The 20,566-nt window shown below is 48.0% G+C and overlaps 1 protein-coding gene across 1 annotated transcript in view; it reads left to right on the forward strand.

Moving 5' to 3' along the window:
- Nucleotides 1–19,587, forward strand: part of LOC120986772 (carcinoembryonic antigen-related cell adhesion molecule 1-like) — a 90,386-nt gene extending 70,799 nt beyond the window's left edge. Inside the window, exon 10 of the mRNA XM_040415479.1 lies at nucleotides 19,215–19,587. The gene's annotated coding sequence lies outside the window, so the exon portion shown is untranslated. The remainder of the gene's footprint in view (nucleotides 1–19,214) is intronic.
- The last annotated feature ends 979 nt before the right edge of the window (nucleotides 19,588–20,566 follow it).

Below are 20,566 nucleotides of genomic sequence, written 5' to 3' on the forward strand. Positions count from 1 at the left end.
TGATTGTACCATAGAGCTAGTAGAGGGGGCCAAATTTCCTAAGGGGCGAATTTATAATCTTTCTAAGCCCGAATGCAAGGCCATGGAAGATTATATTAAGGAGAGCCTTTGTAAAGGGCATATTAGACCTTCTGTCTCTCCTATGGGGGCGGGGTTTTTCTTTGTTAAGAAAAAAGATGGTGGTCTTAGGCCATGTATCGATTACCGGAGATTAAATAAAATCACTGTCCAGAATAGATACTCCCTCCCATTGATTCCGGATTTATTTAACCAGGTTCTGGGGGCAACCTGGTTTTCCAAGATTGACCTGAAAGGGACATACAATCTAATCCGAATCAAGGAGGGAGACGAATGGAAGACGGCGTTCAATACTCCGGCAGGACACTTTGAATATCAGGTGATGCCTTTTGGACTCAGCAATGCCCCAGCTGTGTTCCAAAACTTTATGAATGACATTCTTAGGGAGTTCTTAGGTAAATTTGTTATTGTCTATCTTGACGACATTTTGATATTCTCTCCTGACTTCGAATCCCATGTGTCTCATGTTAAACAAGTATTAGAGATGTTGAGGGAGAATCAGCTATCCGCTAAGCAAGAGAAATGTGTCTTTGGTGTACAGGAGATTCTGTTTCTAGGGCATGTTCTGACTCCTCACGCCTTCAAGATAGATCCTGGTAAGGTACCAGCAATTATGGGTGAAATTTCTTCCATTGGCTGAATTTGCTTTGAATAACCGTGTCAATTCTTCTGCTGGGGTTTCACCTTTCTTTTGTAACCATGGTTTCCATCCCCGTTTTCATTCTGGGTCATCCGTCTCCTCCTCTAACCCTGAGGCGGATAGGCTCTCCTCTGAACTGTGCACAGTTTGGGACCGGGTTCAATCGAACTTAGAAAAGGCTCAAAGTTCTCAGAAACTCAAGGCCGATAGGAGACGTTCAAGGGGGGTGAATTTTCAGGTTGGGGATAAGGTATGGTTGTCCTCCAAGAATCTCTCTCTTAAGGTAGATTCTAAAAAGTTTGCTCCTCGTTTTATTGGACCATATAAGATCACGGAGGTGATTAACCCGGTATCATTTAGGTTGGAGCTACCCGAGTCATTCCACATTCATAATGTGTTCCATAAATCTCTACTTAAAAAATATTTTGAACCGGTAGTACCATCAAAAGCCTCGCCTCTGCCGGTTCTTGTTAATGATGCTGTCGAGTATGTGGTGTCTAAAATAGTGGATGTCAGGAAGGTGCGTAATTCCTGGCAGTACCTGATTCACTGGAAGGGGTATGGACCTGAAGAGAGATCTTGGGTACCTGCCAGGGAGGTTCATGCTCCTAGACTTGTTCGAAAATTTCATTTAGAACACCCTGAAAGGCCATCGCCTGAAGTCTTGGGTCCGGTGGCCCCTCGTAAAAGGGGGGGCACTGTAACGGGGTGCCGAAGGCACACTCGGTCTCCCATCAGCCGCAGACCTGCTGCTTAGCTTCGGGAGCGAGGATCTGTGTTTGACCTCGTTCCCAGGGCGGCTTTGCTAGCTGGGAGGCTCCCTGCTCCTAGGTCTGCCTTGAGCGCCGAGCTGATCACTCGGTACTCGACTGGTCGGTCTGTCGGTCATGTGACGCTGGCCACGTCACATGACCCTCACTCCCCACTATAAATACAGGCAGCTTGCTGGCCACAGGTTGCCTGTTAATTTAGGTTCCTGGCAGTTGTTGGATACCTGTGTACTTACCTGATCCTGTTCCCTGACGATCCTTTGCCTGCTCCTCCTGTACTGCGCATCCTTCCTAGTATATTGACCTCGGCTTCCACCTGACTATTCTTTGCGGACTCCTTTGGTACTTCTCGACTCTCCTGGTATTTATGACCCCGGCTTCTCCTGACCTTTCTTTGCTTATCCCTCTGTACTGCTTTCTCCTCTTGGTCTGTTCACTACCCGTTATTTGTCTTGTCTGTCCGTTATTTGTCTTGGCTGTCCTTCCCGCACATATACTAAGTTAGGAACTGCCGTCCAGTTGTCCCCTGTCATCAGGACTTGTGAGGCAAGTAGGCAGGGCCAGGGGTGAGGGTGGAGCGCAGTGGTCACTATCCTCCCCCCTGTGTGTGTGTGTACGTGACCGTTACAGGGTCCTTCTGCATATTTTAAAAGATATTGAGGGAGTTCTAGGTACCCCAAATTATGAGACCAACCGAGACCCAACCCTATCCGGAGCTTGGGGAAATGTGTTAATGGTAGATTGTGAACCACAACAATCAGGGGCAGAGTCGGTGTTCCCCTGTTTTGTGGTTCATCAGTGTAAGAAACAGTCATGTAATGTCTCTAAGTTTCATTATCCTGGTAAACTGTGTTAAAATTTTATGTAAAATGCCTGCAGTATTTGTTTGGTCAGTAGATGGCAGCATAGGACCAATTTGCATTGGAGTTTACCATAGAGAAAGTGTATTAGTGACGCTGGTTCTTTAAGGCAGCAGCTGTGTTGAAGTGACACGCCCCTTATGATGTCACCCTGCCTCAGTGTGAGCAGGAAGAAGGAGGAAGAGAGGACTTGAACTGCAGCTGCCATATTGGCAAGATAGAAAACAAGTTCTGTGTTGTGTAAGACATGTGTGGAGATACTAAAGGACTTCCCTGTGTGGCCAAGCTGTGTGAACTTCGGTCTAGAGACGGATGGAGTACAAAGAAACGGTGCATTTAGTGAAGGACTGTGTGCAGCAACTAACCTATGGAGCAGACATTGGGCTGTGTGGATTGCCCCAAACAGTAAAGAGACTCACAGTGCTGTCGAGGTACCGGACAGTAACTGTAATAACCCTGGATTATATTCAACTGGTTTTCCGGCCTGCTGAGGAGGATTTCTTTGTTGCGGATCCTACGCTGGTTAAAGGAAAAGGACGACATCGGGCCCCACCGTGCACTTCCACAAACTGTAAGCGGTCCACTTGGACCACTGGGATAAGGAGGGTGCGCACCCGCTTGAACGTTAGGGTCAGTTAGGGACAGTTTCTGGGACTATTATTTCTTAGTGTCTGCACTGCGAATACGGACACAACAAAGGTGAAAATTGTTGCAGTGTTTAACTTGTATTGTTTATACTGTTTTGAAGATGTTGCTCGTCTTTACCTCTGTAACTTCTCTGTTAACCTGCTTTTATAAATTTATAGTAAATGCAATTTTCTTAATCTTGACTTCTGCGTACGCACTCTTTTCTGGTGGCGGAGTCAAACCACCTGCCTTGCTCTCGGTTCACAAATTGGCGTAGTTCGGCAGGATCCGCCTACCAGAATGGACGGAGACGCACCCGTTAGGAGGGATGGTGCTGGAGGAAGAATGCCAGCAGGCGCTGTAATGAGTCAGTTAGCAAAGTTTGATGGCAATAATATGTCTGTGAGTGTGTGGGCAGAGCAGATACGAATGGTACAGCGCATGTACCAGACTGCACCAGAAGTACTAGTAGAGCTAGCCATATTGACGTTACAAGGAGATGCTAAGACTACAGTGATATTGCGGCCATTTGAACAAAGACAGACATTTGAGCAAGTTGTCCAGATTCTAGAAACTATCTATGGAGAAACCGCATTGCTGGGGTCCCTGCAGGCACGGTTCTTCCAGAGGGTACAAAAGGAGAATGAAAGTCTCCCTCAGTATGCAAATGCCCGACAAGAACTGCTCCGAGATATTCAAGGGAAGGAAAGAGGGGGCTCACCAGCCTTCTGTAACCCTGTAACTCCGTGACCAGTTTATTCTGGGGATCCGTGATGGCAGTTTGACTGTTGCTATGCAGGACTTTATACGACGGGAGACTGATGCTAAATTTCATGACGTACAGGTAGAGGCCATCTCACGTGCCAATAGTATGGTTCAGAAGCCTCAGACCGCAGTTGGAGTTACATTGTCGCAAGGGGCTAGCTCTGGCCCAGAAACAGTGGAAAAAGGGACAGTTAAAGAGATACTTACAGTAATGCAGAAATTGCAAGAGCAAATGGAACACCTACAAACCAGTTGTAATGAGAATTCTATGAGAATTGCAGGCCTCCAGAAAACTAGAGACGAAGGGGTGGGCCGTTCACACCAAGAAGGTCAGAATCACCCACAACCCCGCTGGAGGGATGAGGATAGGACCTACCGAAGGGGTCCCAATAATGTAGTACAACTCTCAGGAGAGACCGATGGGGCTTACCGAAGGGGCCCAAACCGATGGCCAGAGCGACGGGAAATACGCTGCTGGGAGTGTGGACGCGTGGGCCACATTGCTGCTAGATGTCCAGAGCAGCGACAAGTTTATGAGAGACCGCCGTTAAACTGAAATCCCCTGCTGCAGTAGGGGAAACTGAGAAGGAGACTATGAGGGGAGAATGCCCTGAAGAGGACCTGATCGCTGCAAGTCCCATCATACAGATGGAATTGGAAGGTATTCCGGTTACCGGGATGATTGACACGGAGGTTCCCAAGTAACGACCCTGAGTAGAGACTGTTACGAACGGTACTTTCAGCAACATGTGAAATATGATCCCCATACATTCATACGAGTGGTTGCAGCTAATCAGTTACCAGTACCGGTGGTGGGAGTGGCCTGGATGAATGTCAGATTATGTGGCCAAGATCTAGGCAAGAAAGGCATTGTGGTGGTACAGGAGTCACATGAAGTAAAGGTCCCTGTCATCTTGGGGATGAATGTGTTAAAAGAATTGGATCAGATTCTCTTTGAAAAGAAAGGTCACGGTTATTGGAGAGAAACCACTAGCCATCGACCTACTCAAATGGCCTTTCAGCGGCTGGTCCGAACATGTGGCTTACAGAAAAGTTCAGATGCACAGTGTCCTCTTACTCGAATTTCGGTCCCTCTGCAAACAAAAGTCATGTTTCCACCCAGACAGGAGATGATAGTGTCCATGCCTGTAGGCACCTGTAGGAAACAAGAGGGCATAGCTGTGTTGATAGAACCACTGCCGACAGCCGGAAGAAGTGTTGATCCACTAGTAGCCCGTTCCTTGGCAGTAGTCCGCAATGGGAGAGTACCCCTCCGATGTGTGAACACCCAGGATCAGAACGTAGACCTAGCCCCAGGAAGGCTGCTGTCTAACCTCTATGTGACTCCGGAGGAAGTGAGGAAAGCGACCCCGATGCAGTTGACGCCGGCTGAACGAGGTGAATGGACCGTAACCGTGTCTATGGGGGAAGGCAAGAACCCCACCCCTAAATGGAATGGTGGTGCAATTCGAGAACAGGTGAAGATAGAGACTTCTTCGTGTTCTCTGGAACAGATCCGGAAGGTAGATGAACTGTTATGGGAAAACCGCACAACCTTTGCACGTCACGCTGAAGATTTTGGATGTACAACAGGGATCTACCATGAGATTCCCACAGGAGACACCCCTCCAATCAGAGAGCGCTACCTACAAATTCCTCCACAGATGTATCAGGAGGTGAAAGAACTGTTGACCCAGATGCTGCAGAGTGGGATCATTCAAGAAATCCAAAGTCCCTGGGCAGCTCCAATGGTACTAGTAAGGAAGAAAGATGGGTCCATTCGGTTTTGCGTAGACTATCGAAAGTTGAACACCTGCAACGTACTAGATTCCTACCCCTTACCTCGGTTTAAGGAGTACCTTTTGGCACTAGGAAGAGCCCGGTACTTCTCCTCACTAGATCCGGCTAGTGGCTATTGGCAGGTGCCAATGGCTGAGAAAGATAAGGAAAAGACAGCCTTTCTCTTGCCCATGGGACTATACGAATTTAACCGGATGCCCTTTGGGTTGACAAATGCACCTGGAACGTTTCAACGATTTATGGAGAAATGTCTTGGTGACTTCAACTTTGAGTTCACTCTCATCTACTTGGACGACATTATAGTGTACTCTGCAACCTTTGAGGACCATCTCCACCAGTTGGGACAAGTATTTCAACAAATGCAGGAACATGGGCTCAAACTGAAACCCAGTAAATGTCGGTTGTTCCAATCTGAAATTGATTACTTGGGTCATTGTGTATCAGGAGAAGGGGTAAGGCCGTTGAGGGACAAGATAGCGGCTGTTCAAGATTGGCAGGCACCGACTACTACCCTGCGAGAGGTGAGAGCGTTCCTGGGAGTAGCCGGCTACTATTGACGGTTTATTAAGGACTTTGCTAGGGTAGCAGCACCACTTAATGCTCTCCTACGAGGCACCTCCGGGGTCCGAAGAACCGGTCCGTGAAATGGGGCCGTGAACAAGAACACGCCTTCCAGGCAATGAAGGATGCTCAGACAACGGATGGCCCCAATCTTGGCGTATGCTGATTAACACTTGCCCTTCCAGTTATATATGGATACAAGCCTGTATGGTCTCGGAGCGGTGCTTTCTCAGTTCCAGGATGGCCAAGAGCGCGTCATAGCGTATGCCAGCCGATCTTTGAGAGATTCTGAGAGAAATCCTGGCAATTATAGTTCATTTAAGTTAGAACTGTTGGCACTGGTATGGGCCATGACTGAGAAATTCTCTGAGTATTTGACCGGAGCGGAAGTCTTAGTACTGACTGATAACAACCCATTAGCTCACCTGGAAAATGCCAAGCTCGGGGCTTTGGAGCAGAGGTGGATAGCCCGAATGTCTAAGTTCAATTACCGCATTAAGTATCGGTCCAAGACAGATAACCAAAATGCCGATGGACTTTCTAGGGTGACTACCCAGGCCCCCAGCGGAGACGTGGATCATAAGTTAGAGCATGTGGAGGTGCCTTACTTCAGCAGATTTTCACAAGCCTTGGTCATTGCTATGCGGTGTGCAGTGGAAGGGACCGAAACGGCTCCTTTCTTTGGCCCCTCACGACAGGAATGGGTGCAAATACAGCAGGCCCATGAAGGGCTGGCGAAAATGATCAAGTGTGTTGAGAAATGCAAGAAGCCCTGTAAAGAGGAAAGAGAACGACTGACACATGAAATGCTATCAGTCCTGAGTCAGTGGGAAAAGTTAGAGATAAAAAATGGAGTGCTATGCCGAAAGGTATATCTACCTTCTGAAATTGACATTCGTTACCAAATCGTAGTGCCTAGTGAACTAGCTCAATCATTGGCTCTTGAAGCTCATAATAAGAATGGACATTTTGATCATGAGAAGACCTTTCGTTGGCTACAGCGACTGATTTACTGCCCAGGCCTCCGTCAAATGGTTGAAGAAGTATGTCATAGATGTCGAACTTGTGAGATCCATAAGGCGATAGAACAAAGAGCTCCCCTGCAAACCATAGTAACCCAGGAACCTTTGGAGATCATCATGATAGGCTACCTAATGGTGGGCCCATCCAACAGTGGGCACCAGTACTGTCTCGTAATGGTGGACCACTTCACCAAATTTGCAGTGGTGAACGCCACCAAGGACCAGACTGCTGAGTTGGCAGCTCGAGCCCTATGCCAAGATTTCATCCGAGTGTACGGGTGTCCACAACGCATCCACTCTGACCAAGGGGCTTGCTTTGAGGGACATGTGATGAAAGAGGTTCAACGTATCTACGGGATAAAGAAGTCGCACATGACTCCATACCATCCCCAAGCAAACGGAGCCTGCGAACGATTCAATAGAACTCTGCTACAGATGGTGCGGACTTTGGAGGAGGACAAGAAGCTACAGTGGCCTCAGTTCTTGTCTGAGATGGTGTGGGCCTATAACAATCAGGTCCATTCTACAACAGGGTATTCTCCTTATACTCTCCTCTTTGGACGATCTGGGCGAAGTGTCGGAGAGTTACAGTTAAATGATGTGGATGGGTTCCCTCAAAGAGATCCAGCCTCCTGGGTGCGGGCACACCGGCAGAGACTTGAGACAGATCATCGATTGGTGCGGCAGCGTCTGCAAGAAAATTCTCATCCTGATAAGACCCCAGTGCAAAGGGCACCATTGCAGCCAGGTGACCTGGTGCTGGTACGTGTCAAGAAGCCTCAAGGAAAATTGGAAAGCAGGTGGGAGGCTGTGCCGTATCGTGTAGTTGCCCGCAAGTATGCAAATGGGCCAGTGTACGAAGTCCAGAAGGAAGGAACTGATTGTGTCCGAGTACTTCACAGAAATATGTTACGCCTGTGTCAATCTGAAGAAGCAAATTGTGATGGAACTGATAATGTCAACAAGCTCCCACAGTCAGAGACTGGTGTGGAATGGGCTTACGATGATGAAGATGATTGTCGGCCAATCCCCAATCCTGAGGATGTTCCACCTGTGACTACTGTGCCCCCAGCCTGTGCCCCCTCTGGTGCGGAGTCTGCTGGTCCTTCTCAGCCTATGGCTACAGCACCCCAGAGTATACCAGTGGTTCTCAGACACACCACTAGACAAAATGCTGGCACTTCCCCTGTTCGGTATGCGCAGGATGAGTTTATTTGGCCTGCCATACAACGGTACATTACCACTCTCTGTATAAGAGTACAGCCCTCTGGATATTCAGTCATTGGCAGGGACTGCCAATCTTAAAGTGGGGGGGAATATGTAAGAAACAGTCATGTAATGTCTCTAAGTTTCATTATCCTGGTAAACTGTGTTAAAATTTAATGTAAAATGCCTGCAGTATTCGTTTGGTCAATAGATAGCAGCATAGGACCAATTTGCATTGGAGTTTACCATAGAGAAAGTGTATTACTGTGATACTAGTTCTTTAAGGCAGCAGCTAAGTGTTGAAGTGACACGCCCCTTATGATGTCACCCTGCCTCAGTGTGAGCAGGAAGAAGGAGGAAGAGTGACTTGAACTACAACTGCCGCCATATTGGAAAGATAGAAAAAAAGTTCTGTGTTGTGTAAGACGTGTGTGGAGATACTAAAGGACTTCCCTGTGTGGCCAAGCTGTGTGAACTTCGGTCTAGAGACGGATGGAGTACAAAGAGACCGTGCATTTAGTGAAGCCAAGTTAAAAAGGACTGTGTGCCGCAACTAACCTGTGGAGCCGACATCGGGCTGTGTGGATTGCCCTAAACAGTAAAGAGACTCACAGTGCTGTCGAGGTACTGGACAGTAACTGTAATGTGGCGAAACCAACCTTGCCACTGGGCTTTGGAGAGGACTGGCTGCTGGCCTCTTGCCCCAGGATTATGGGCCCTATCATCAGCCCATGCAAAACTTAAGCTCCATGGCAATTGAACTGTATGTGTGTGGTCTGAGCGCCATTCAATAATATGCGCTCAGACCTAAGCTATCTGGGGATATGTTGCATGTCTTTATTTTATGTAGTAAATGTAACCTTGTGTATTTTATTGTATTTTATGTCTTTTTGCAACCATGTGCTCAATGGAGTCTGCCTCTATCCCTGGATATAATTTGATTATTTCCCATTGTCTCCAGGAAAGAGGGCTCTGTAAAACTGGTTTGAGCCAGATAGCCATGTGCCAGCCAGGGCCCAAAAGATATTTTACTAACTTTTGAACCCCTGGTCTGATTCATGCCATTTTTTAATATGTTGTTCCCCTGAATGGATTGATTGCGAATATGTAATTTTTATGTGAATGTGATGTATGGTTTTGGAGTTATGAAAGTTGGGTAGAAAGTATGTTTAACTGTATGTATAATTGAGTCTCCTCTCAGGATAAGGGGAGGGAATATGCTGGGTGTGTTTCTATTGTCCCATTGTGTGTTTAAAATGGTGATGTCTGTTCTGTTGTCCTAACATGTGTATTGGCGATCTCCTTTTGTCCTCAGAGATAATTGGATTGCTCTTCAGGTTGTCTGGACAGAGAGGAGGAAACCATGATGCATTGTGGGGATATGTTGTCCTATGTTACAGTCTTCATTCTGGTCCTCTGGGGGCGTGAACGATTGGTTGCTGTAGTTACATTGTATGTCTTGTAATATACTAATTGGTTGTATTTCAAACCCCTGTGGGCAGTACTATGTTTGTTTTTTGTGAATAAAAGAGGCTGTACGTGAAGTACAGTCAGACCACTGCTTGACCCTCAAAACGGAGCCTTGTCTCGTTATTGGGGGGATTCGCTGTATGCTGTTAGAAGACCGATTGCCAGGATTGTATGCTTTTCCTGTTCGTCTGCTAGCAGCTATTCGTGAGGTTCCAGTTTGGAGTGCTACTTTGTATCCAGTTCGGGAGTTTGGTGTTCTGCAGTAGCTGTGCCTGTCTCTCAGAAAGGGGCTTATCGCCTAAACGGATTTTAACCCCTTGTCTGCGGAAACGGTCCGTTACATTGGTGGCAAGCAGTGGGATCGTTCCTACAGCCAGAAGGACAGCTACAGGAGACACCATTTCTGTGGATTCTACAATTTAAGGACAACGCATGTCCCAGTACAGCGTCCCTGACAGCAGCAGGATGGAACCAGCAGTGTTATACGAGGAGGAGGACCTGGATGGCCGGGATGCATTAAGGAAAGGCATCTGGTACCAGGCCCTGGATAATCTACAATACCAGCGGGGTGAGAGTCTCCCCAGTGAAGAGCAGCGGTTGCAGAAGCAAGTGGCCCTGCGGATGCCCTTCCTGGGAGAGCAGCCCCTGGAGGAATGGGTGAAGGAACTAGAGCACCGGGTATGGCAGGAGCTATGGCTGGAGGATGCCTACCAGGCGCTTTGGTGGTATATGGCACAGTATATACCCTGGACAGCCGAACATGACAAGCCAGAGGGAGAGGAGTTTGATGGTCCTGGCTTGTTATGGGAGTCCTTTGCAGAGCCTGACTTCGGGAGCCCTGCACAGTCCAGACTTCAGGACATTTTTTATGAGAGGGAGGCTAGGCATGAGTGGGATGACCCCCATGAGGTAGAGCAAGACCTGGCTCACCTAGCAACCCTGGAGTGGGAACTGGAGCAGGACTACCGAGATCTCTTCCACTCCATTGAGAAGGCTCAGCAGGACGGTAAGGTGACAGACCCAGATCCAGACCCATTCAGCTGGGAGGATATTGTAGAGTGTTACTGGGAAGGACCCCAGGTGGCCGGTAGAGATGGGACCGAGGTCTCTCCACCGGTCCAGCAGGGAATTGGGAGCCCAGTCTCCATTCCCCAGCGGCAGTGTGAAGTGCAGGGAGATGAGAGCAGCGTCCTCCCTCTTCAGCGGCAGGCTGAGTTACAGGGGGCAGAGGTAGTTGTTCCTGCCCCCCAGCAGCAGAGTGATATGCCGGGAAGGCAGTGTGAAATGCAGGGAGAGGAGAGCAGCGTCCTCCCTCCCCGGCGGCAGGCTGAGTTACAGGGGGCAGAGGTGGTTGTTCCTGCCCCCCAGCAGCAGCATGATTTTTTGGGAATTGGGAGCCCAGTCTCCATTCCTCAGCGACAGGCGGAGTTACAGGGGGCAGAGACAGTCGGTCCTGTCCCCCAGCGGCAGAGTGTCCAGCAGGGAATAGAGAGCCCAGTCTCCTTTCTCCAGCAGCAGGACACTGTATTGGGAGCGGAGACGGTCGGTCGCCCTCCCCAGCGGCTGGAAGTATGTATGGGAGAGGAGCTCGTTACCCCCTCTCCCCAGCGGCAGCTTAACGCACCAGGGGGAGACAGTAAGCCCCACAACAGTACAGATGGGACCGTTGTCTCTGCACTTACAGTACAGGGGGTAGAGACAGTCGGTCTCCCCCTCCAACAACCAGGCTCCAACCAGGCTTCTTCCGTGGTAGCGCTGGCACCAGGGCAGAGTACCGCTGATACCTGCCCACAAAGCAACCTCCACTCTAAGCCAGGGAGCAACACAGAGACCAGGAGTACCAGCTTCCAACATAACCTTGGTGGACTCACTGGACAGAGACAGGCTACCAAATGCAACAGGTCCAGTATTGGGTTGAGGGTGGGCTGCCAGACTAACTCAGGTACCGACCGGCGTGAGGTCAGGTACCTGGTTAGTCTTCCCTGGGGGGGGGAGATGTGTGGCGAAACCAACCTCGCCACTGGGCTTTGGAGAGGACTGGCTGCTGGCCTCTTGCCCCAGGATTATGGGCCCTATCATCAGCCCATGCAAAACTTAAGCTCCATGGCAATTGAACTGTATGTGTGTGGTCTGAGCGCCATTCAATAATATGCGCTCAGACCTAAGCTATCTGGGGATATGTTGCATGTCTTTATTTTATGTAGTAAATGTAACCTTGTGTATTTTATTGTATTTTATGTCTTTTTGCAACCATGTGCTCAATGGAGTCTGCCTCTATCCCTGGATATAATTTGATTATTTCCCATTGTCTCCAGGAAAGAGGGCTCTGTAAAACTGGTTTGAGCCAGATAGCCATGTGCCAGCCAGGGCCCAAAAGATATTTTACTAACTTTTGAACCCCTGGTCTGATTCATGCCATTTTTTAATATGTTGTTCCCCTGAATGGATTGATTGCGAATATGTAATTTTTATGTGAATGTGATGTATGGTTTTGGAGTTATGAAAGTTGGGTAGAAAGTATGTTTAACTGTATGTATAATTGAGTCTCCTCTCAGGATAAGGGGAGGGAATATGCTGGGTGTGTTTCTATTGTCCCATTGTGTGTTTAAAATGGTGATGTCTGTTCTGTTGTCCTAACATGTGTATTGGCGATCTCCTTTTGTCCTCAGAGATAATTGGATTGCTCTTCAGGTTGTCTGGACAGAGAGGAGGAAACCATGATGCATTGTGGGGATATGTTGTCCTATGTCACAGTCTTCATTCTGGTCCTCTGGGGGCGTGAACGATTGGTTGCTGTAGTTACATTGTATGTCTTGTAATATACTAATTGGTTGTATTTCAAACCCCTGTGGGCAGTACTATGTTTGTTTTTTGTGAATAAAAGAGGCTGTACGTGAAGTACAGTCAGACCACTGCTTGACCCTCAAAACGGAGCCTTGTCTCGTTATTGGGGGGATTCGCTGTATGCTGTTAGAAGACCGATTGCCAGGATTGTATGCTTTTCCTGTTCGTCTGCTAGCAGCTATTCGTGAGGTTCCAGTTTGGAGTGCTACTTTGTATCCAGTTCGGGAGTTTGGTGTTCTGCAGTAGCTGTGCCTGTCTCTCAGAAAGGGGCTTATCGCCTAAACGGATTTTAACCCCTTGTCTGCGGAAACGGTCCGTTACATGTAATAATCCTGGATTATATTCAACTGGTTTTCCGGCCTGCTGAGGAGGACTTCTTTGTTGCGGATCCTACGCTGGTTAAAGGAAAAAGACGACATCGGGCCCCACCGTGCACTTCCACAAACTGTAAGCGGTCCACTTGGACCACTGGGATAAGGAGGGTGCGCACCCGCTTGAAAGTTAGGGTCAGTTAGGAACAGTTTCTGGGACTATTATTTCTTAGTGTCCGCACTGCGAATACGGACACAACAAAGGTGAAAATTGTTGCAGTGTTTAACTAGTATTGTTTATACTGTTTTGAAGATGTTGCTTGTCTTTACCTCTGTAACTTCACTGTTAACCTGCTTTTATTAATTTATAGTAAATGCAATTTTCTTAATCTTGACTTCTGCGTACGCACTCTTTTCCGGGGGCGGAGTCAAATCACCTTCCTTGCTCTCAGTTCACATCAGGATATGTTGTATCGGGTAAACCAACTGCGGGATGAACATATTGAACAGTTAGTGGTGCCCCAGGCTTATCGCAAATTCGTGTTAGAGTTAGCCCACTAACATGTTCTCGGGGGGCCTCTAGGAATGCAGAAAACACAGGACCGGATTCTACAGCGGTTTTTCTGGGCCAGTGTGTTTAGAGAGGTGCATGAGTTTTGCAAGTCTTGCCCGACCTGCCAAGCAACTAGCCCCCAGCACCTTTTCCGTAGTCCCTTGGTACCTTTCCCGATCATCGAGGTACCGTTTGAGCGAGTTGCGATGGACCTCTTAGGCCCAGTACTGAAGTCCGCTAGAGGACACCAACACATCCTGGTCGTCCTAGACTACGCCACTCGGTACCCGGAGGTCGGTGCCACTGCGACATACATCGGCTAAACTGATAGCTAAGGAGCTAATGGAAATGTTCTCCCGAGTGGGGCTACCTAAAGAGGTTCTGACCCCTTTTATGTCTAAGGTGATGAGGGAGCTCTGTAAGTTGCTGCATATCAAACAGTTACGGACGTCCGTTTACCATCCGCCGCAAATGGACGGTCTGGTTGAAAAGTTTAATAAAACATTAAAAGCCATGTTAAAAAGGGTGGTGTCTAAAGATGGGAAGGACTGGGACCTTCTTCTGCCCTATCTCCTTTTCGCTGTGCGAGAGGTACCCCAGGCCTCTACTGGGTTCTCGCCCTTCGAACTGCTATATGGCAGACACCCTCACGGTCTCTTGGACATAGCCAAAGAGGCGTGGGAACAGCAACCCATTCCACATAGAAGTTTCCTTGAGTACGTTACCCAGATGCAAGAATGGATAGAGACAGTGTTGCCTCTTGTTTGGGAGCATATGGAGGCAGCTCAGCGAGCCCAGAGTCGGGTCTATAATCGGCAGGCTCGGGTCCGGATCTTCAACCCAGGTGATTATGTTTTGGTTCTGGTGCCGACCGTGGACAGTAAGTTCCTGGCCAGGTGGCAGGGGCCCTATGAGGTACTTGAAAAAATTGGGAGGCGAAAGCCGGAGCAGGTTTACCATGTGAATCTACTCAAGCCGTGTAAAGATAGGGAAACCTGTACTGAAGACAGCCCATGGCCGGGTTTTCTAAGGGAAGCGGCACCGGCCCCTCTGTCTGAAGCAAAGGAAGCGGCTACCACAGTAAGAATTGCTGACAGCCTCTCCTCTAAACAGGCTCAGGAGGCCAGGGAGTTTATTATCCAGAACACGGATGTATTTTTGGATCTCCCTGCATGCACTTCCACAATTCGGTATGACATTGTCACTGAGCCTCAGGCAAAAGTCCGGTCAAAACCATACCGGGTACCCGAGGCTCGGCGACAAGCCATATCGGAGGAGGTGCAGCTAATGTTGCAGCTAGACGTCATTGAGGAGTCAAAAAGTGAGTGGGCCAGTCCGATAGTATGGATACCCAAGCCGGACGGGACGTTGCGGTTTTGTAACGACTTTCGAAAATTTAACAAGGTTTCCAAATTCAATGCGTATCCCATGCCCCGGGTGGATGAGCTCATCGAGAGGTTAGGACAAGCCCGGTATTTTGCTGTTTTGGACCTCACAAAATGGTACTGGTAGGTGCCCTTAACAGAGGCTGCCAAATAGAAAACTGCCTTCATCACACCCGAGGGGCTGTATCAGTACAAGGTGCTACCCTTTGGTCTGCATGGTGCCCCCGCCACTTTTCAATGGCTTATATACATTGTGCTTCGTCCACATCGTTGGTACGCTTCGGCTTACCTGGACCTGGCTTTCCAGGTTAGCTAGTATGTTAGCCCACCAAAATGTCCCACTTTGTCGCATAAGTGAGGGGTCAATCTCTCCCCCTTTGGGCATGAGCTGTGTAGTAGCTACTAGGTTCATAACCTTATTGTCCTTGCTTAGCTCCACCCCCTCTATCTGCAGTCCGCGCTGCAAGCGGCGCCTCATATTGGGGCGGTTCGAGGAACTTTAGTCCACTCCCCCCCCTGAGTTGCGCCTATCGGGCGGCCTGGCAGGCGTGATGACGCGGTTGCGTCACAATAGGTGCCTCCCTCTCGGCCTTACCCGATATCGCCGTGTCTCTTGACGCATGTGCACTGTGGGAACGCCGCACCCCCGTCTGGCCCGATCATGTGACTTGATCCGGTCACGTGGGGCGGCGTCATACTTGGCGCAGGCGCACTGACCGGCGTCTCTCCCCTTCCTCTCATTTAAATACAGCGCGCCCATGCACATATGCCAGGCGTGCAATCTATGACGGACGACGTGGTGAACCTCCATGCCGCCAACTCTGGATATAGGGTGACACCGCACCAGTAGTTATGTGAGTACTTACTCGCACCCACCACTATGTGGGCAGCATGGGTACTTAGACTTAGATATTTACTTGTATTGCTTTTGTCTATGTTCCTTTTTTTTTAGGTACACCATTTCACATGCCTCACACTGTCAATGGTCTATTTTGATGTGGAGTAACTTCTTTGAATAAATACCCCCATATGTTTGCTACACTGGGATACTTAATACAGTGGCAATAACTAGACTGACAGGAGCCTTAACACTAAGCCCCGTGTCCCCTGATGACTTTTGGGGCCTCTGGTTTAAATAAGTGTACTTAGGATATGTTATATTAAAGAAACGCGTCGGGACACGCTTACATATCATTAGACACGCACTTGTATTGTGCTTACCTTCTCCACTTATGGTCTTTGAGACCTGTTTAACTCAGTATCTTTACTGGCCTTGATATAAAGCATCCTGCCCCTAGTCACCCTTTGATAGGGTTACCTAGGGATTCCATATCAGGGCAAGGTTCCGGACGGGGCCACCCCTTGCGGGTGTTAGGTCACTAGGGCCAGGTTAGGTCAAGTAGGGAGGCACTAGGGTTAGTTTCTTATTGAGGCTACTCTAGTACCCGGCCGTCTGGACACCTCGGATGTCTGTTTTCCTCCACCCATGGACATCTGATGGAGTACCTACCTGCTCCTTGTGACCTCCTCCTGCATTAACCCATCACATGTGGTTATCCAAGTGAGGCCCTCTTAAGAACTGGTAAGACCTTTCCATTTCTTAATTACCTGATTCCCTACTGTCTTACAGGTTCTAGACACTAGGAAACATATGGTCCCTCCATCATAGGCCTTTGTGTCAATCACCATAGGCCTAGGGAGGACAGTACCTGGATTGGTGCATAGCGTCACACACGCGGCACTACTCTCCAGGGGTCTTGTCTGTCTTTTTGTGTTTTTTGTTTGTAAGGGGTCTTTTACTCCCTCTCCTGGGAGAATAGACACATTAAAAGTTAAATTTTAAATTGTTACTGCTCCCCTTCTTTGCATATACCTGGATGATATTGTCATCCAGAGTACCGATTGAGAAAGTCACCTACCCAAAGTGCAGGCTGTAGTGGACTCCCTTCGGAAGGCTGGACTAACTGCTAACCCCAAAAAATGCGCGATAGTGAGAACAGACGCCTCAAAAGTAGGCCACGGTGCTGTACTGTCACAGGAAGTCAATGGGGAGGAGAGTCCCGTTGTCTTCCTAATCCGCAAGCTCACCCCAGCCGAGACCCTGTATAGTATAGTGAAGAGAGAGTGCCTGGCCATAAAGTGGGCACTCGAGTCTCTTCGCTACTATTTGTTGGGGAGATCATCCTGCATAGTGACCGACCAATCCCCTCTCAAGTGGATGAGCCAGGCCAAAGAGAGAAATGCCCGAATCAAGAGGTGGTTTCTGTCCTTACAAAACTTTAAGTTCTCCGTAGAACACAGGGCAGGCCGCAGATGCCCTGTCCCGAGTATACTGTATGGCATGTGTTCACCCCCCTAGGGTTGAACAAAGGGGGAAGATATGTAAGAAGGTACAAGAATCATCGTGGATGATAGGTACGTGTCACCGAGGTTCCTGGCATCGGAGGAGTAAGAGCCGGTTTTTATGTGTCAGCAGCAGTTGCTGTTTGACACCTTAATACTTAGTATGGCTGTATAGCTGATCCGGGACAGCTCTCACTGGGAGTAGTCAAAGTGCTGGGTGGGTGTCTACTCCCAGTGAGGAGGATTACCTCAGTCTGACAGTGGAGCTCAGGAGGTGTGTGTGCTGGGATCTGAGGCTTGTGCCATGCTGGAGGGGCTGAGACCCGTCTGTAAGGGAAACGGGTCCCCTAAAAGCCTGCTATGGACTGCTGGAGGCAGAACTGCCAACAAGTTGATTTTTGCTATGTGGACTTTCCATTGTGTGTGAACTAACACCAAGACTGCAAAGTGACGTTTTGTTTTTGCTTTATGTGTGAATAACCACGGAAGTTTGAATTAAGAACTGGTAATTTGCCTCTGTACTGCGTCTACCAGAGCGAATCCCCACAGTGGGACTCCAAACTGTAGCTCTTTGGGACTGAATGAATCTATTGAGTTCACATGTTTCATTCAATAATATGACTTATAGACTGACCCAATTTGTATGTGCTATCTGGGGGGAAAGGGTGCTGTTGCTACTAGGACAGGGGAGTAGCTAAAGGCTCATGGGCCCTGGTGCAAAAGTTCACCTGGGGCCCCCCTCCCACAGTGCTTTGTTTCCGGAGGCAGGGGAGCACATATCCTTTGTGCTGCCTGAGGCAAACATTGAAATGCCACCCCCCCTCCCCTTGCAAATTCTTGACCTAACCTCTTCCCTCCAGCCATAGTTGTAACTTGACCAGCAGGCACCTTCTATAACACTGGTGTCTTCTTATGCGGCACAAGTGTCTTTGGCCCCTTCAGGCTTCTGGGACCTCTGCACCCCCTATAGCTATGCCCCTGCTCTAGGATAGCTCCCTAGTTTGCACACTTAGCTTTTTTCATACAGAGGGGTGTGCCCTCTCCCTCCTCCCCAACACATCCCTTTTATATATTTATTTTTCAATATTTTTATTTTTCACATTTTTTCATTTCTTTTCTTTTTACTATAATACATTTTTGACTAAGAATAAACACTGCATCTTCTTTCATCTCTCTTTGTGCCCGTAGTTTTATTTGCGTCTGGATCGGCTTACAGGGAGCGATGTACCGTACTTCCTGTTTTGCATTCCACTAGGTCCCGCCCCTTCCTATGTGTTATTATAACCACGCGGGGTATACTGACTCCAGTATTGATCCCTCGTCTTTGTAGCATACTGTCGGCTTCAGCACTTTTCCTGACGATGTTATTCACGTTTATTGCGCCATAGTTTACTATAATGCTCAGATTTGACTCTGTGGTTATTCCGATTTTAGCAGATCTAGAAGATCCCACCCTGGTGGCCATTCTTCGTCTCTCCCCCTTGCTATGAAAACTCCTTTAATCACAGCAAAAATATTCTAAATGATGCTGGTTTGGTGTGTTTTATTCATTTTTTTGCAGTAGTTTAGTGTTTTTACCACATCTAGATGTTATTTTACATGTTTCGTGAGAACTTATTTTTTCTCCAGTGTTTTTTGCATTGTGTTTTTGGCACTTTTCTCAATCACAGCTTGCTGTAGATGTGGAAAAACAACGGCTCTAAGTAAAAAAATATAGACGAAAAAAGCAGGTAAAAAACACATAAAAATTCCTGTGTGAGGGAAACCTAGTGGTTGTAAAGGTAAAATATTTCTGTATGTGATATAGGAGGCCCTTCAGCCCCGGCTGATTTCTCGTCTCGGGGGCGCCTATGAAACATTGGATTGGGGGAGGGTCTGTGCATACTTGTATGTAAGAGGTGACTGAGTGACAAGAAAACTGGATTTCAGAACAAATGGAGACTGTAACAATAGAAGCTTTTTTTTCTCTGTTATAATAGGAACATCTGCTCTGGAGCACAAGCTGCTGCTTCATCACGTGGACATCCTGTGACAGCTGAAGTCCCTGTGGCCCCTTGTCTCTACACCCGTGGACTGCAGCTGTACGACGCACCACGAGACTCTACGTTACTCAATGTCAAAACCCAAGAAAACAGAGGAAAAGCAGCAGAACATGAAAACATCCTCAGGACGCCGCTCAGGATGTGTGACAAGGACGTACAAACTGATGACAAACCTCACTATGATCCCAAACTTCCTCTGAAATCAGCACTTATTTACTCATTAGTGGCTGCACGTGGCAGTCGTACTCCCGTGGTGAATGCTACTAGTAAGCGCAATGCTTTCTTATATACCTGCTATATAATGATTGTATTAAAGAAAGTGTAGACTTTTGCAACCAATGTTGTCATGGTTTCAGTGCATGTAAATGAATAAGTGAAGTAACACTATTTGGTGAATATATTCAGAGCAGTATTTGTCTCCATGGTTACAGACTACAAACACAACCTTGGATGTAGTCAGATCCTGCAGTCACGTGTTGCTCCACTATCTCTGCCCCATCTCCTATCACCTTTATATTAGAAAAAGAGAGACTCTGGAAATTATGCTTCAGGGAGGCAAGTGTAGAACTGTCCATGGGGCCTGATACATGCTAGGGAGAAAGGTCTAGAACTATCCATGTGGTCTGATACATATTATAATGTAAGGTCTAGAACTGTCCATGGGGCCTGATACATGCTAGGGAGGAAGGTCTAGAACTATCCATGTGGTCTGATACATATTATAATGTAAGGTCTAGAACTGTCCATGGGGCCTGATACATGCTAGGGAGGAAGGTCTAGAACTATCCATGTGGTCTGATACATATTATAATGTAAGGTCTAGAACTGTCCATGGGGCCTGATTCATGCTAGGGTGCAAGGTCTAGATTCTGCCCACCAGGGCCAGATATATTATATGGTGTAAGGTCTACAACGTTCACCAGGGCCTGAAGCATACTAAGGTGTGTGATGGACCCCCAGTACTCAGAAAGAGTTTGTCCGCCTCTGTATTCTTTCTTTCTCAGGAGAAATTACAAACCGCTGATCTGTAGCTCCCAGCTTCCCCAGTCACTGGTCGAGACTCAATGTGGGTAAAACAAAAATCTGCTTTATTGAGCAACTGCACAAACTTATATACAGAAATTGTGATCGGATAAAACTAAAATCCCATCACATCCCTTTTCCTCTCCCCAGACATTCTGTCTGCACCACACAACAGGGGTCAACCTGCTAATAGCTCCAGGCAGCTCTAGCAAGAGAGGGAGGGGGAGAAAGAGGGGTGTTGACAGTCTTTTAATAACCAGGTCACA

The sequence above is a fragment of the Bufo bufo genome, chromosome 1 (assembly GCF_905171765.1).
Source record: "Bufo bufo chromosome 1, aBufBuf1.1, whole genome shotgun sequence".
Lineage (NCBI taxonomy): Eukaryota > Metazoa > Chordata > Amphibia > Anura > Bufonidae > Bufo > Bufo bufo.